The following is an 18,122-nucleotide window of genomic DNA, read 5'->3' as shown; positions in this document are numbered from 1 at the left end:
ACATTACAAAAGTGGCAAGCGCATTTATGAAAGTTGAGTTTTATATATTTGTTTGCATATCCATATGCATATACAGAAGTGCTTGCATATACAAAGATGGCTTCTTGCATTGAAAGGAATTGATTTTGGGGGAGTTGGTTTCGTATGCTTCTCTTTCCTGGTGGAGACTGACAAAGGGTGAGAGGTATGGCATCAGAAAGCACATGGGTGAACTCCTCGTGGGGATTCTTCCTTAAAGACATAATAAATGGTCTGAGGCACCTCATCCACTCTCGAAGTAGCAAGGAGTGTTGGTGTCACCGTACTGGCCTAAGATAGAAGTTTCCCCTAGCAGGCAACGATGGTTGAACAGGGAGGCCCAAAGAGATGCAACAGGTCCTAGAAAAGTAACACTACTGACCACATAAGGTGTATGACGCATGGGACCACCAGCGACGAGATAACCACCAAAAGGAAAAATATCAATCAACGAAGGGCTTTATTGTACCACAAGAGGTATAGGGACAAGAATATTCTCAATAGATATGTGCATACCAAAAATATTACCCCCATTCGAAACTATGTACGGGTTATAACTAAGAAGAGGGTTCCAACCAAATGGATTGTTGAAAGTGGTCGAACTAATAGCACCTAAAGGAGTGATAACCGAAGTTCCATGAGCTGATAGGAAAGGAGTATGGGCAGGAAAATGTTGAACACCACCCATAATAGGTGTAGTTGGGATTCCTGGACTAGGGATAGTTTGAATAGTAAGATAACTATTCAACAATGTTTACTGGTTGCAAGTGGGGTAAGTAGCAGTGGAGCAAAGGTGTCCACAAAAGATCACAACTCACAATGCATTTATGGATGGTTATGTTCCAGATAATGACCAAGATCTAGAAAGTAACTATAGATGGAAGTGGTTGCAAGTTAACTAGTAAGATAACTATTCAACAATGTTTAACTGGTTGCAAGTGGGGTAAGTAGCAGTGGAGCAAATGTGTCAACAAAAGATCACAACTCACAATGCATTGATGGATGGTTATGTCCAGATAATGACCGATATTTGGAAAGCAACTATAGTGGAAGTCGTGGTGTAGCATTATCCAAATCAAAAGGCATCAAATGTGAATTAGAAGGGTTGATTTTGCCTAATGTGGAAAGAATGGATTTCCTTTGGGTTAGGCAAGTTTGCAAAACCTCTAATGCTAACATAGCTAATGGGTACTGAGCTAGACCACTAACGATGTTGTCGTTGTGAGCTACCTTTGAATTATGCCCGAGAAGACATAGTGGCATTTTGATCATTCGTGGGATGGTTTCTATAACGGGTTGAGTTAATGTCAAAGGTGTCATGGCTATAGCATTAGTTGATGTGGAAGGATTGGTTTCTAGAGGGGTTCCATAATCCAAGTTTTTCCAACCATGAAAATGCCATGATTGTGTTTGTCATTGGAACTGTCCCCAGTTGGGTTTTGATACTGGTGGGGGGTGAGCCCGTGTTGGGTTCCCAGTTCTCCCTAGTGTGGGATAGGATTCTGCATGAATGCAGGTTGTTGATTTGTCCCCGCCTTCCTTATGACTCCCTTTATCCTTTTCAACTCTAAGAGTTGTGGGAAATGATGGGTGTAATGAACATATTCCCCACAAATAACACTGGAGTGATTAGTCCTTAGATTAGGGTTCTTACTATTCTGTTGTGGGTTATCATTATTCTGAATCTAGTTCTAGTTTTGGTTAGTGGGGTTGCCCCCCAACTGATTCCCACAGAGGTTGGTTTTGGTTGTTGCACCCCTACCCAGGTTCCCTTTTGTGTTTGTTCTTTCCTTTCTTCTTATTGGCATTTGAGGGGTTTATCATGTTTAACTATTCAAATGACTCTTGTTGTTGTGGGAAAGAAGTGTGAAGCTCCCTCTTAAGGTCCTCTAACTAAAAACTAAATTTCTCTAATTTGAAACACAATAAAATGGGAATAACTTATTTATCTCTAAACATTTATTTGATGATAATATACCATTAAAATTTATTTACCACAAATTAAATAAGTAAGAATTTCATTGCAAACATTACATAAGTAATCAATAAACTGAGGAATACATGTTCCAATAGCTTAGTTGAGATGCTCCTGAGCTCCGGACTCCATTGGGATTCTCCTTTTGACTACCCGACTAGATTTGCCTCCTAGCCAACTAGGAAGCTAGCCCTCCAATCCCAAGTCCAACTAGATGTAGTGTGTGCAAGTTTAAAAAACACTCTCCAAATCCAAGTTTGCATTCCCTCATTTATCTCTCCATTCTCTTTCTCCACATTCCTCCCCCAAAACACAATTCTCCAAAAAAAAATCAAGACCAAGGATCCCCCTCTCCTCTCATCATCCTTCCCTTTTTATGCCTCTTCCTCGCATCCACCTCAACCACCTCTCATTAATGTCATGACTACCCCCTCATCCTTTCATTTAGTATCCTTGACTTTTCTTACCATATCTTCTCTCAAGTAGATTTGAGAAGACATTTTGGGGATAAGATATGGATATTTAATTTAGAAATTAATTGGAGATACCATATCTTCTCCCAAGTAGATTTTGAGAAGACATTTTGGGGATAAGATATGGATATTTAATTTGGAAATTAATTGGAGAAGACCATATCTTCTCCCAAGTATATTTTGGGATGACACCTTGGGATATGGATATTTAAATTGGAATAAACGGAAGGAGACCATATCATATCCAAAATTAATTTTGAGAAGACAAGTTGGGAATTCAATAATAACAATAATAATATTTATATCAGTAAATAAAAATTTACAATTTCACAAATGTAGGTATATACCCATATTTTTTATAATTACAAGTCAATATTTTCAGGTAATTTAAACACTAATAAAATTTGCATGAGAAGATTAAGTAGGGCATTATAAGAAGGGTGCACAAAATTGACCCCTACGTAAGGCTAAGCCTTGGGGTTGGTCTATTGGGGTAAGTGGTTTGGGAGGTGGACATGACCTTTGCGACATGTGGAGGTACTAGCCACCCAGCATGGGAGGATGTTGCTTACCATAAATGTTAAAGAATTGAGAGGGAGTAGGTTGATTGGATAATATACCGTGTTGGGTGGAATTTGCGTCGTGGGTGGATCACCATATGATGGGAAATGGGTTTGTCCACTGTACACATTTCTAGACAGTTGGAAAGTGTTTTCGAGTTGATTTTGGGTGATGGTTCCAATCAAACCTTCTAAAACATTTGATGTTGTCCAAATTATTGTAACCGAGGGGCATCGGGGAACACAAAGTAAAGGTGCCCCAACTGAGTATAAACAAACTAAAATTGTTGAGCTTGGCTAATATCTTCTTCTTTTGTTTTTGGTCGAGTTGTGGCCACATATTTTTCTATTGTTGGCACAAGAGATTTTAGAAAAAGGTTGAGACGAACGTCCTCTATTAAGCTCACTTTTCCTAGGCTACGACACTTCCGCCACTCATGGACATGGTTTGAAATATGTGTGGAGGTCATTTGTCAAAAGTGGGTAAGGAGCTCTAACGCAGTATCATGGTGAACTAGGTGTTGAAAGAAAGTGAGGAATGAGCGAGAAAGGGTTTAAAGCGTGCGATGGGAACCAACTACCTTGCATACACAACACTTCATTTCAAGGCCTATGAGGGTCCGTTGAAATAACCTCATATGAATTGAGTCCTTAGTGATGCTTTTGGAAGAACACCATACGTGAAAGGTCATGATGTGGTTTGCAATATCCTCCCTCTGATTTCCTTCACATTTTGTTATATTTGAAGGAAATTTGGTTGGAATAGGGGGCCATTGTTGATTATGGGCAATGGGATCATTTGTTCGCTTTATTAAATTTGGATGATTCAAGGAAGCTAGAAATGGGATGTGATTGGTATTCCTCATTGTAAAACGATTTTGAACTATGATGTGTAAAGGGGTCCCTTGTGGGGAAGTATTCCTAGGACTACTCAATGGGGTAGCATGTGGACTCCCCTCAGGGGTAGTGAAAGGGGTACCTTGAGTGGGAGGGGTCCCAAGCAAGGTTGCTCCAATGAAAAATGAACTAATCACAATGGCTGAATGATGTTCTCTACATATAGATGGTGTGAGACTTGGCACACCTCCTGATAAAGGGGGGAGGTTTAGGATGCGACGAGAGCAACGAGTAACCCTTGGTTCCCCTATGGTGCCCTTATGGGTGTGTTACTGTAATAACCCCTAGATGATTTCCTATGTAAATAAAAATAATACAAGGTCATGGGACACATATTCCAAGTTGAATGTTGGGTAAAACATAGTTATGGGTACCACTTGTGATTAATAAATGGTTATGGAAATTGGCAAAGGCATCGAGACGATAATTGGCATTTATTTATGATAATAAAGGAAAATTGGAGAAAAATAAGATGAAGGGTCAAATATTTGCATGAGGAAATTGAAGGACAAATTAAGGAACGAGTCCATAGTTGACTCTTACAGGGAAAACAATGAAACAAGCCAATGACTTGAATCAATCGATAAAGTTTATAGAGGGTTAAGGTATGTTTAGTCGTTTGAGGAGGTTATCGTTTGATTGTCAAAGAGATATTGCATAAAATCCAAGTTTCAAATTTGAAATTGAAAGCTTATTTCTCGACTCTTAAAACATGAAAGACCACCAGTTTGCTTTCTCTTCTTAAAAAATTGTTGCCCATGATCATATAACATCCCTGTTAGTCTTTTCTAAACCACATTGTGAGTATACCTTTAAATACATTTTAAAGCCTTGAAATCAATCTCTCTTTTGGTTATTTGAGACAAAATCGTTGTGGCTGAACCAACTGGTTCACCTAGTTCCTCTTCCTCTCCTCTCTCTGAAAGATTGTCTGAGGAGCCTTTTCCTGAATTTCCCTAGTCACTTGAGGACCAAGGTGTTGAGCTTTGAATTGTTCTGAGTATTCAACTTTTGTCATCTCGTCCTCCCCCTCCTTCAGATACTGGGTCACTTTTTGACATTGGCCCGAAATATCCAGATAATCCTATCGAGACTCCCGAGAGTTCGCCCACTTCTGAAAGTCAGCTTGGACTGGTTGTATATCCTCTAAATCATTTGTTCGATCCTGTTGTGATATCACTGCAACATTTGTACAGTCTGTATGATCAGTCGGGTATTCCTTTGGAATTATCCCCTCGAACATATTCATTAGTCTGTCGTCGCCTGTTTTCACCCATGGAATCAGAAGGCGAGATCCTAGTCTCCTCTCTGGGTCACTCGAAGGTTTCCATTCCATGCACAGTCGAGGAGCAGGAATATCATTTCCCTCCTAAAGGTTTCCCTTACACGGGAAGTATTCTGACCAGTTTTCATCTTGAGTTACGTGTAATTACGTGACGTTAGCTTAGTTTGTTTTCGGCACGCTTACTGCCTCATCACTATATCACAACCCTATCTGGGCATCCGGCACTATGCCTACCTCAGGTTCGTTCATTCAAAACCCGACCTCCCAACAGGTGGTCCATTTTGCAGTTACTTCAGTCCCAATGCAAACCACCATTCCAAATCCTCTTGTTTCGTCGGTCCAAGTAACCCATCCGGTTCAACCCATGGTCTCGAGTCATGTCTCTGTTAGTTCTTCAATCCCTTGAGTAAGTGGACAGGCTATGCCATCGCATAGGGGGAAAAGTCTGAATGTTTATATGTTGTTTGGTACAACCAATGTGAGTGGCTCACAAGCTCACATGGTTGGAATGAACCAACCATCTTCGGGTGCCATTTTAAACCTTGTTGGTCCTGCTGGATCTAGTAATGTCCAGTACCAATAGCCGAACCCTGTTGATCCATTTGGGTTAAGTAACATCCAGTACTAGCACCTAATATGGCTCAGGTTTGTACCAAACTCCTTATGTTCCATATGGTTCACAAGGGATGGTTACTCTGCCCTACATCTCTTCGCCTGGACCTTATGTCTAGCGTGGTCTATCCACCGCGCCTGGTGGGTATGACAAGATACAGTTCAGGAACTTTCAAGGTGTCATTTCGGGAACTTTTCAAGTACCTTTGCCGTAGCAAGGACAACTTCTATAGTAGCAAGGGCTATCCATGTAGCAGCAAGGCTAGATAATGTTGTAGCAAGGACAACTGCAACAACCACAGGGGAAACCCTCACAACCATTACAACAAACCATGCAGCTGCAAGTGCAGTATGCGTCGAAATCCTCCTAGCTTATTCCTTCACAAGGTCAACCTCTTCAGCTGCAGGGACAACCTTTATAACCGCAAGGTCAGCCCTTTCAGCAGCAAGGCCAACCTGGGTAGGAGCAACCCTTATACTCATATCAATAGGGTCAACCTTTGCAAGGGCAAGGTCAAGGTCAAGTCCTGCAGTAGTAGGCACAAAATCCTTATGTCTAAGGGCAACAGGTTCAACCTCCTTTTGTCCAAGGACAATAGGTTCAAAATCCTTATGTCCAAGGGAAGCAAGTGTAGAATCCTTACTTCCAAGGGCAGCAGGTTCAAAACCCTTTCGTCGAGGGGCAGTAGGTCCAAAACCCTTACACTTAGGGACATCAGATGTAAAATCCGTATGTCCATGGCTAGCAGGCACAACAACCTTTTAACCTGTATGTTTCTTATCAACAACCTATGGCCAGACAATTTCAATGCTTTCAAGGTCAGAATCCTCCCTACGGGCAAGGTAACTTACAGTGGGGGAAAATCAAATGCCATATGGACAAGATCCTCCACTATGGGGACAAAATCCTTACCAGCAGGGATGGGCCCCGCCGATTAGACCCCCTTATCGGACCTCAAATGCCTTTCAATACCCAATTGTTGTTCTTGGCTACACTAGAATTGCTAGATGTGTATAGACACACGAATGACTTGATTCTTCATTGGCCATATTGACCTCCAATTCCATCCAAGATCCCGAGCGATTGTACGAAGTTTGAAGTAAAAGCGAAAGAGGATCCACAAGCCCATGTGATGAAATATCACCTCTGGTGCTCCTCGAATTCCTACGTTGATGATTCCATTCGTCTTTGGCTTTTCCAGCGAACTCTTACAGGGGTTGTAGCCAAATAGTATATCCAGCTACCTCGAAATACCTATCATGACTTTAACACTCTCACCATGGCCTTTCTCACTCATTTCCAGCTGTCGGTTCGCTATGAAACTAGCACCCATTTGCTAAGGTTGCTCAAGGAAGGCATTGCGACCCACATATTTGATCACATCCATGAATGGAGATGTAGGCACTGTCTGATTAAGTTTGATATTGTTGATCAGTTGTTGACTAAGTGGTTCACCAAATCCTTCGTCAACAAAATTGCCGAGGACATTCCTATAAGTGGATGCGTCACTGAGGAAAAATCCATCGTGCTTGCCCAGTATCTAGACCTCGTTTACTCACAATCTGGCACGTTATATGATGTGTTACCCGATACGCCTAGACCATCATCTGATCTAACGACATCTAAGTCTCCTTCTATACCTCCTGTTGATGGAGTAATTGGTTCAGTGACTCAGACCACTGCAAAATCTTCTTCCAAATAGAAGTCGGTCTCCAACACTACTCCCAATGATTCCTCTCGCAATTCATCTGCCCTTGGTAAAACCTCGAAGGTTCACACTATCAAGTCTACCATAGCGGATAAATCTTCTAAAGGTAAGAAGAAAGGAAAATGCAAGGGTAAATCCGATGCCCCGAAACAGGGTCCTCCTAAGTCAAATGCTGGTGATGCTTCGCAACGGAAGCCCAAATATCCATGCCCCATCTATGAGGAGGATCACTATACTAAGGATTTTCCTAGACGATCCATAGTTAGTTGTTTGCTCAAAGGGACCCCAGCTGTCCTGAAAGAGCCCTTTCCATCCCAGCATACCCAAATGGTAGACCAGCCTCAGTCATCCGCTTCCACAGGTTCACAAGTGTTCATGATGAGTACAACGATTAACGTGGCTACCAGGTCAAAAGATTATCAAACTCCTACCCCGACAGCAAGGAAAGAGAAAGAAGGTACCCCTTCTTCTTCTGCCCCATCCAGTTTTGGTCCTCTCCATATCGAGCGACCTAATCCTGATTCTACCATTCGACCACCTTCTCAAGGTGTGCTATGAAAGTCCTTGTACAATCCCAACGCTCGAGCCACTCAGCATTATAACATTGTTGAAGATTTGGCTCAAGCGCCATCAACTATGTCTGCTCTCAAGGTCCTTTAAACTTGTCCTTCTCAGCGGAAATCGTTGTTGTTGGCTATTGGGGATATTGATCCAGTTGAGTCTAATCTCATTTGTTTTGATCTAGAAAACCACGTTCCGTGTTTACCTCATCATATTTCCTTTCTCATTCAGGTGATCATAAATGAGAAAACCATTCATAGGACCATCATCGATGAAGGTGCTTCTACCTGCATCATTCTTTTTTCTAAAACAATAATTTGAGTTCATCATCTAATAATTACAGAGATATTTGTTTCACGTTTTCAGATTTGTGATAAAAAAGGCATTTTGAAACTTTTCAGATTACCATATTTATTAGATTTGCACAAAACTAATTTATTAACCTCATAATTCTTTGAATGTATCATCATTATCGAACACAAATTTATATCTTTGGTTCTTTTGTTTTTTTCTAAATCTTTGAATATTATGATGTGTAAGGGAAATCATGGTAGTTGCGTGGAGGCCAAGATGCAACCAATCAATCATTATGTTATTAGGAGGTTTACTTCCTCTGGATCCTACGGGTCATGACATATTGTGGTCGGTTATCCGCCCACATGTATGGGTAACCATAGGAGATTTTTTTTCTTCAATGATTCAATTTTCTAGCTAGCTGTCATACATTATTTATTATGTGTTGTATTTTTCTTTCCATTTGTTTTCACAAGTTATTTACAACTTGAACTTTTTGGTATGTAACTTAGTTAGCATGATTGTGCCTAAGACTTTCCTAGAGGTTGAATACTAAGTCTTAAGGTGTTGTTTTCTATGGTGGCATTTTATTTTCTTTGTTTATACACGTCATCTCGCCACATAGTGGTCACTATCGCCCAACTGAAGAAAACTTGTTCCAGTTTCTTGCTTTTCTAGGGAAAACTGACATTGACATTGCTGATGTTAAGGTTTATGTCATATAAATTGTTTATAGTCTACTTTAGTTTATATTTCAATGTTGATCGTCTTTCATGTCTTATACTCTACATTGTATCTTCTTTCAGTTTTAGAAGAGGAACTCAGTGTTGATGTTAAGAAGCAGAAAATTGAAGATAGAGGAGAACAATAACACTAGAGTCGCAAATGCCGAAAGAGAGAGAGTAGAGAATCGGTCTAGTGATACATTTAGAGTTAATATCCCACATAAGACACACATATACAAACTAGTGGCCATCTTTAAAGTTGTTGAATTCACCTACATTATCTTGACAACACAACGACATTGTTTTGAAGTGACGAAACAATATTTCATGTGTAAATTGTAGTCCAACTAATATTAAGTTGGAAACTCATATTGTAATACTTGACATTTTATATAATATAATTTATGTGGTTGAAATTATTTATAGTTTCACTTCATATTTTTTAGTATTGTAATTAACATTTATAACTTTGCGTTTTCATATTATATGAACATGCACATTGTATGGCATTTTTTTTTTTAATTTAGTTGCAAAATTATAATAATTAATTTGTTGATTAATAATGATCACATAAAATCAATCCAAAACTACTAAATTAGTAGTTTATATTGATTAATGATGAACACAAATAAAATGAATATACGACTAAATTAGTCGTTTATAATGATTATTAATGAAAATAAATGATATGAATATAAACTACTAAATCAGTTATTTATATGAATATGAAACTACAAAAAAAAACGACCACTGCAAAGGATAAATTTGTGATTACAAATGACGATTAAAATTTGAATATATATGACTATTAGCAGCTAATTTATAGTATCTTATAACATGGCCGAAATTTAGTCACATTTCTTTGGTCATTAATTGGTTTTCGCGAGGGATCATATAATAATATATTGTGTTGTATATTTGATCATCAATTGTGGAAATTAATGACTAAATTAATGACCAAATTTATGACTAAATATTCTACTAGCCAATAAAATTGAGATAAGCAATTAATGGCTAAACTAAAAACAACTTAAAGTTGGTCGTGTTATTAGATATTGTAAATTAGCTACTATTGGTCATCGACTAAAAAATGGTCATTTATATGCAAATTTTAGTCACTTTTTTAGTAACTAATTAGCCATTGTCTACTAGTGTTTATGCACTTACCAAAAATCATGTCCAGAAAAACTTGTCACTTCAATATTTTAAATATCCTAAACTTACTAAACATATACAACTATTTGTTAATTTTTCAGAGTACTAACCAGAGGAAATGTACTCATGATGGGATGAATTTCATAGTAAACAATATTTGGGAAGAAATCAAATATTTATGGAAATATATTTCTATACATGGTCCCATGTATATATAAGTGTAAAGATTCACAGATGTACATAGTAGGTCCATAATGGGTCATTGAATTGATGTTGTATATAATGATTATATTTCCATTCACATGAAAGGGCATCGACCTGATTCGCTTAAAGAATGTTCTTTATAAAGATATCAAATCTAGTTTTACTAGTTGTAGTTGTGAGGAAAGGAGTGTGCAAAACAAAATTCAACATGTGTTTATCAGGTTTTTAACTAAGTGCAAGCATTACGGAAATTCAGCTGAGTCACATTTTCAAAGTGCAACTACCCAAAATTTGCATGCAATTTCTAATATAGGGGACATTCTAAGTGAGATAGAAGTTTCAACTTACCATAGTGTCAAATCTCATTGGTACAACCTCCTGTTTGACATGAAGGGATTGCATTAAAACTATAGAAAGAACTCTTTGAGTAAATAAACTCCAGCCTTATAGCAAATCTACATATTCATATGTTATGAATGTTAGATAGCTATTCATTGTCATTCTGCTACTACATTTCAATAGTAGGATGGTATCTATAATACTTAAGAATAATATGATGATATCTGTAACACTGAAGAGATGATTTGAGGGATATTTGTTTCATTTCTTTTTTTATGAAGTATACATAACATTCTCATAACTATCTTCTCTGCATAAATAACTTTTTCATATTTGTCTTTGACTGGATAAATAATATATGGTCACTATAAATACTTTTGTATAAAAAATGATTTCAAACCCATTAATTTCAATCTGATGAACATATTCTTATTAACAGATTGTAGTTATATAGTGAAATACAATATGTTGTTTGTAAACTAATGACATCTCGTTAAAAGTTAGATACAATAAGTTGCATTTATCATGAGATGATATATTGTACATTGCTTATCATATACTTTTGTTGTATGGTTTTTTTAAAGAAAGTTTCTGATATTTTTTTTTAAACAAAAATTGATTATATATCAGTATAGGGAATTGAGAAAATAGAGGGAGATATACATGAATGGAATTTCATTGTGTTAGGTGCCTATACTACTAGTGTAACCCCTTATTGTTATTAGTGCAACCTCCTTATTATATTGTTGTGTCCATGTAGTCCCCTTATTTTTATTATTGTGTCCCATGGAAACCCACTATTGCTATTATTGTGCCCTTACATTATTATTCTTATGTCGGCTTTGATTACATTATGACCCCTTAGACTCCTATATATAGAAAGGAGGTCTTGTCATTTGTATCATCCAAGAATTGTTCATTTGTGTAATGTAAAGGAGGTTTCCCCCTCGAAGACGCTGATTTGTAAGGCTTTGATTTGTCTTTTCTATCCTTTTGTGAGCTTGTTTCATAACATTTGGTATCAGAACTTTGGATTGTAGGGTTTCGCTACTCCAAACATGTCATCGTGGAAGTTTTGATATAAATATATTTCTACGAAGTTTCAAAAGCTAAACAAAAACCCATTTGAGACAGAATTGTTTTGAACCTCGGGTTTGAATTTCGTATCTTCTCTCACTATATTTCCGGAGGTATAATTTGATGAAGTTAGGGTTTTTTTCAAGCTCCAAAATACCATATCAAACGAGTCATCGTGGAATTTTCACTATAATTTATTTTCTACGAAGTTTCAGACTCTGAAATTAAGACCCATATGAGCCGAAATCGTGGTGAAGCTTGGGCCCCAATTTCAGATCTTGTTTCACTATATTTTCAGAGATACAGTCCAAGACATTTAGGGTTTCTGTAGACTCCCGAATTACATCCCAAACAGGTGACCTGGGGAAAATCATCATAAGTTTCTCTCTCAACATCGGATCGAAATTTCATAAGAAGTTACAGAAGTAGGATGGACTTTACTTTGTTTTGTATTGTTTTCAGGTTTGAAGGTCAAAACAATAACACATGGCACTTCGTACAAGTTCTCTCTACTGAAAATGTATATAAGAAGGTCATCTTGGGAGATTGGGCATAACTCTTTCTTGGAGAATCCAATTTCAAATAGACTGGTGGCATTGGAAAGAGGACATAGGCGACTACTGCACATCGCAACTTCAGATCTTGGAGATCTGAAATTACAGAGTTACAGTCTTTTCAAGATCGAGCTCCTAAAATCAAGAAAAGGAGATATGAGGAAGTTTAATAGCAAGGATCCGGTAAATTGGATACTACAGATGGAACAATATTTTGATCTACATGATGTACAATTGTTACAAAAGGTACATATTGCATCTTTATATTTAGAATCAAATAAATTTTTATGGTATAAATGGCTTTGTTCTCATAAACCACTTGTCACTTGCTCAATTTTCACGGAGGAAATGATAGCACTTTATGAGGATACAAAGAGAAACACCTTCTTTAGCCAATTGATAAATCTCAAACAAAAGGGTTCAATGGAAGAGCACATTGAGGACTTCCCAAAATTTAATATAAGGGTAAATGATATTCCAAAGAAGCAAATTATTGATGTCTTCATAGGGACTTTGAAGGATATCATTCAACATGAGGCTCGTTTTTAGGAACCTGATTTATTGGAGAAGGCATTCAGGTTGGCAAGAAAAATTGAAAGCGGAATTATGGAAACAAGGAATCCTTCCACTCACAACTATAAATGTGGTTTTTTTTTCTCCTAGCCTTCAACAACCTACAAGGTTTACACCACAACAATAGGAAGAAAAAATAGAAAAAGGGCTTTGTTACATTTGTGATAGCAAATACATTAAAGGTCATAAGTGTGCTGAGAAGAAATTATTTTACATTGATTGTGAAGAGGAGGAAGAAAAGGATCAAGAAACATCAAAAGAAGAAGATATACACTAGGAACCAACCCCAGAGAAATAATAAATGAATCTGAATATATGTTGTAAAGCATTTTTAAGAATTACCACTCCTCAAACTCTCAAGATAGAAGGACATATCAAGAAGAAAAAGGTTCAAGAAGTGAAAGATCACATCGAGCATAAAGAAATGAATCCGACCATATATTGTAATGCATTGCCAGGAATTACCACTCCTCAAACTATCAAGATAGAAAGACATATCAAGAAGAAAAAGGTAATAGTGTTGATTGATTCGGGCAGTACCCATAATTTTATTCATTGTAAGATAGCGAAGGAATTTAATTGCTTCCTATATGCAGCACCAGAGTGTCAAGTGATGGTTGCAAATGGAAGAACCATAAATTGCTCTAGAAAGTGCCATAATAGCAAGATATCCATGGGAGAATATGTTTTGAATATTCCAATGCTTTCCATTCCAATGGGTGGTGTTGATGTTGTATTAGGAGTCCAATGGCTACAATATTTGGGTATGATAACTTTTAATTTTCAAGAACTCTTCTTGAATTTTTTTTAGAAGGAAAGGAAGTTGAATTAAGGGGTATCGCAGGGAAATCAGGAAAGATAATCAGCTCTAACGGCATGACAAAGATTCTAAAGGAAGAACAATGTGGCGTAACTGCACAATTATGTTCGCTAGAGGTTCCCATGTCGAAATCATCTATTTCTCCACATCTCCAAAAATTCTTGGGCAATCATTCCAAGGCATTTGAGACTCCCAAAGGCCTCCCACCTATTTGTGATCACGATCATGTTATTCATTTTCCATGAACTGTTCCTCCAAACATCAGGCCTTATAGATATCCCTTTGCACAAGAGTGAGATTGAACGTATGGTTGCAGAAATGCTAGAGTTTGGTATAATTCAACCTAGTCAAAATTCTTTCTCTGCTCCAGTAGTATTGGTGCACAAGAAGGATGGATCATGGCACATGTGTCTGGATTATAGAGAGCTCAATAAGCTCACTATTAAAGATGAATTTCACATTCCTCTCATTGATGAATTACATGGAGAAATTTACTTCAGCAAGTTGGACCTTCATGCAAGATATCATCAAATCAGAATGAAGACTAAAGACAATCTGAAAACAACATTTAGAAGTCATGAGGGTCATTATGAATTTTTGGTAATGCCTTTTGGCCTTACCAATGCACCTTCTACATTCCAAGGTTTGATGAATTCCCTTTTCAAACCCTTCCTTAGAAAATTTGTGTTGGTATTTTTTGATGATATACCAATCTACAATAGGTCTTGGAAGGATCATGTTCAACTTGTTGATAGAGTGCTCAAACTATTGGAAGAGAAACAATTATATGAAAAAACCTCCAAATGTTTCTTTGGAGTATAAGAGATGGAATACTTGGGTCATATTGTATCTCATGAAGGTGTTAAGCTAGACCCTCAACAACAACAAGTTCTCTAACTCTTAAAGGATAACCTCACTTTGGCATAGAACCGAATGAAATAACAGGTAGATCAACATCACAACGAAAGAATTTTTGATATAGGCGACTCAGAATTTTTACGAATACAACCATACAAACAAATGTCTCTCAAGCAAGCCAAGAAGGATAATAAATTATCACCAAAGTACTATGGTCCTTACAAGGCGCATCAAAAGATTGGTACTATGGCATACAAATTGGAGCTTCCTGCATCTTCCCGAGTGCCCCCATTTTTCCATGTTTCATGCTTAAAGAAGTTTATAACTGACAAGCTCCCAGTTCAAACAATATTGTCAGAACTTGACGAGGAAGGAAAAATCATATTGGAACCTGAAGCAATCACGTAAATAAGAACTCGACAGCTACGAAGATCAATTTCAGAGTATCTCATAAAGTGGAAGAACTTACCCACTGAAGATTCCACATGGGAGGATGAGAATTTTATACAAAAGCATCCATAACTACTCAAGCATTAAGGACAACACTTTTTGAAGGAGAGGGGCGTGTTAGGTCCCTATGCTACTAGTGTAACCCCTTAATGTTATTAGTGCAACCCCCTTATTATATTGTTGTGCTCATGTAGTCCCCATATTCTTATTATTGTGCCCCATAGAAGCCCACTATTGTTCTTGTTGTTCCTTTAAATTATTATTGTTATGTCGGCTCTAATCACATTATGACCCCTTAGACTCCAAAAATAAGTTTAGCATTTAGACAGTTTCCTTATTAAATTTTGTAATAAAACAAGATATCAATCAAACACCTTCTCGAAAACTATTAAATGTCTACCTTTCCCGCATATAGCACAATCAAGCGTGATTGAAAGCCTTGCTAAACCACCAAATCTAGCAAAACGCGATCAAAATAGGACTTCGCGCTTTAATACTTTGAAATTAGTACGTTTCTTATATAAACTAAGTCCTAAGGCATTTCTTATTAAAACTAAGAAATTTCTTATTAAAACTAAGGCCCACATCACATCGTAGTTCTTATCGCATCGTAGTTCGGATATTCAAAAGAACACTGCAAACTTACCATTTGTGGAGATTGCGAAATGCAATTGAAACCAGGACCCACTCCTGAGATAGTTACAAACAAATATTTAGGTTCGCTACTTAATAAAAGGAGCTAAAATCATATTGGAACCTGAAGCAATCACGGAAACAAGAACTCGGCAACTACGAAATCGATCAGTTTCAGAGTATCTAATCAAGTGGAAGAACTTCCCTGCTGAAGATTCCATATGGAAGGACGAGAATTTTATACAAAAGCATCCATAACTACTCAAGCGTTGAGGACAACACTTTTTGAAGGAGAGGGGCATGTTAGGTCCCTATACTACTAGTGTAACCCCTTATTGTTATTAGTGCAACCCTCTTATTATATTATTGTGCCCATGTAGACCCCATATTGTTATTATTGTGCCCCATAGAAGCCCACTATTGTTCTTGTTGTGCCCTTACATTATTATTGCTATGTCGGCTCTGATTACATTATGACCCCTTAGACTCCTATATATATAAAGGAGGTCAAATCAACAATCAAGATTAGAAAACGGAATGAAAAGATTCAATATGATGTAGATGTGAGGTTATGTCATGCATGCAAACAAGCATATAAAAGATTTGTTCATGAAGAAATTATTTATGTTGTAAGTATTTATTGGCATGGTTATGTGCTTCTTGTGATAATAATATGAATATGTGATTACATGTTAAATTCATTGATTTTTTTTAATGATCTTGATGATGCTTCAAAACTCAAAATAAAAGAGAAAATGGATCAATGGGACCAAATACTACCTCGTAGACATAAGTACACGACTAAGTGCATAGAAATTATTTTACAACAAAAACGAAGGGAAGGGATTTTTAATGACGTACGAGAAGAAGAGGTAGATGAGAATAGCAATATCTTAAACTATAGAGACATTAGCTTTAACAATGAGTACTCACAAGAGTCTAATTTTTGCTTGCATTTATCTTCAAGACATTTTCACATTAAATGACATGTTTATTTTTAGTATCAATTGTATACTTAGAAACCCAACATAAATCAAGTTGTGAAACATTGTCACGTAATCCTAGATTTCAACAAGTTTTGTAAGAAGTGTGTTTTGTTTCCATACAAACTATTTCACATCAACATTAGGATACATATTACTATATTTCATTGGGATGACAAGCAAAAAAAAAATATTTTTTATTTTTAAGAGTTTTTTTCTTATTTATTATTGTATTTTACTAGGATGATAAGAAGGAAAATGGATGCAGGTATTGTTTTTGGAACCATTACAATCATTTGAAGCCCCATAACATAATCATGGCCTTGAAAATAATGTAAGTGAGAACATAGTTACTGATCAAACGAGAAAATTACCTTGAAACCTGCTTTCTTGAGATACCAAAAAATCACCCAATTTTGAAAATTGGTGATTCAGAATACACATTTTTTTTCGAGCATATTTTTGGTACTTTAAATTTTCTTATGTACCAAGCATGAATTTTTCTTAAATGTTAGATATTTTCGTGTTGATTTTGAAAAGTGTTGATGCAGCATCAACACATTTTTTTAGAGGGCTTATTTTTTACACTTTAAAGTATTTTATGTATCAAGTATAGCGATTTTCATCTTGATTTTGAAAAGTGTTGATGCAACATCAACCCTTTTTGTTTACAGAGCTTGTTTTTTACACTTTAAATTTTCTAATGTATTAAATGTGGATTTTTTTAAATGTTGGATATTTTCATGTTGTAAAAAAAAACATGTTAAAAAAAATCAAATATAAGAAAATATATTAAATAAAGCAAAATATTTCAAAAAATATATATAATTCAAGCGAAAAATTAAAAATTAACCAAAAAAAAAACTAAATTATATATATATATATATATATATATATATATATATATATATATATATATATATATATATATTAAAAAAAAAAAATTAAATAGAAAATCCTCATAAAAATTTAAAATAATTACAAAAATAAAAATAAAAATAAAAATGATAAATAATAATAATAATAATTACTCCGCCAACCAGCCCAAGGGTGGCAGGGGCCGATTCCAGGAATCAAGTATGAAAAATGAATTTTCTTATGTATCAAGTATGAACATTTTTTTTTTTTAATGGGGTGATTTTCATGTTGATTTTGAAAAGTGTTTATGGTAGCATCAACACATTTTTTTAGAGGGCTTATTTTTTACACTTAATTTTTTTTTTTTTTTTTATGTATCAAGTATGAACATTTTTTTTGTTAGTGATTTTCAATACCTCTATCCACATAAAAAGTCATCCAATTTTGAAAATTGGTGATTAAGAATACACCTTTTTTTTGGGAGAATATTTTTGGCACTTCAAATTTTC

The sequence above is a fragment of the Pinus tabuliformis genome, chromosome 7 (assembly GCF_031772625.1).
Source record: "Pinus tabuliformis cultivar Carrire ecotype Pingquan chromosome 7, CPIR1, whole genome shotgun sequence".
Classification (NCBI taxonomy): domain Eukaryota; kingdom Viridiplantae; phylum Streptophyta; class Pinopsida; order Pinales; family Pinaceae; genus Pinus; species Pinus tabuliformis.
The sequence above is the reverse complement of the archived record's forward strand: the minus strand, read 5'-3'. Positions refer to the sequence as shown.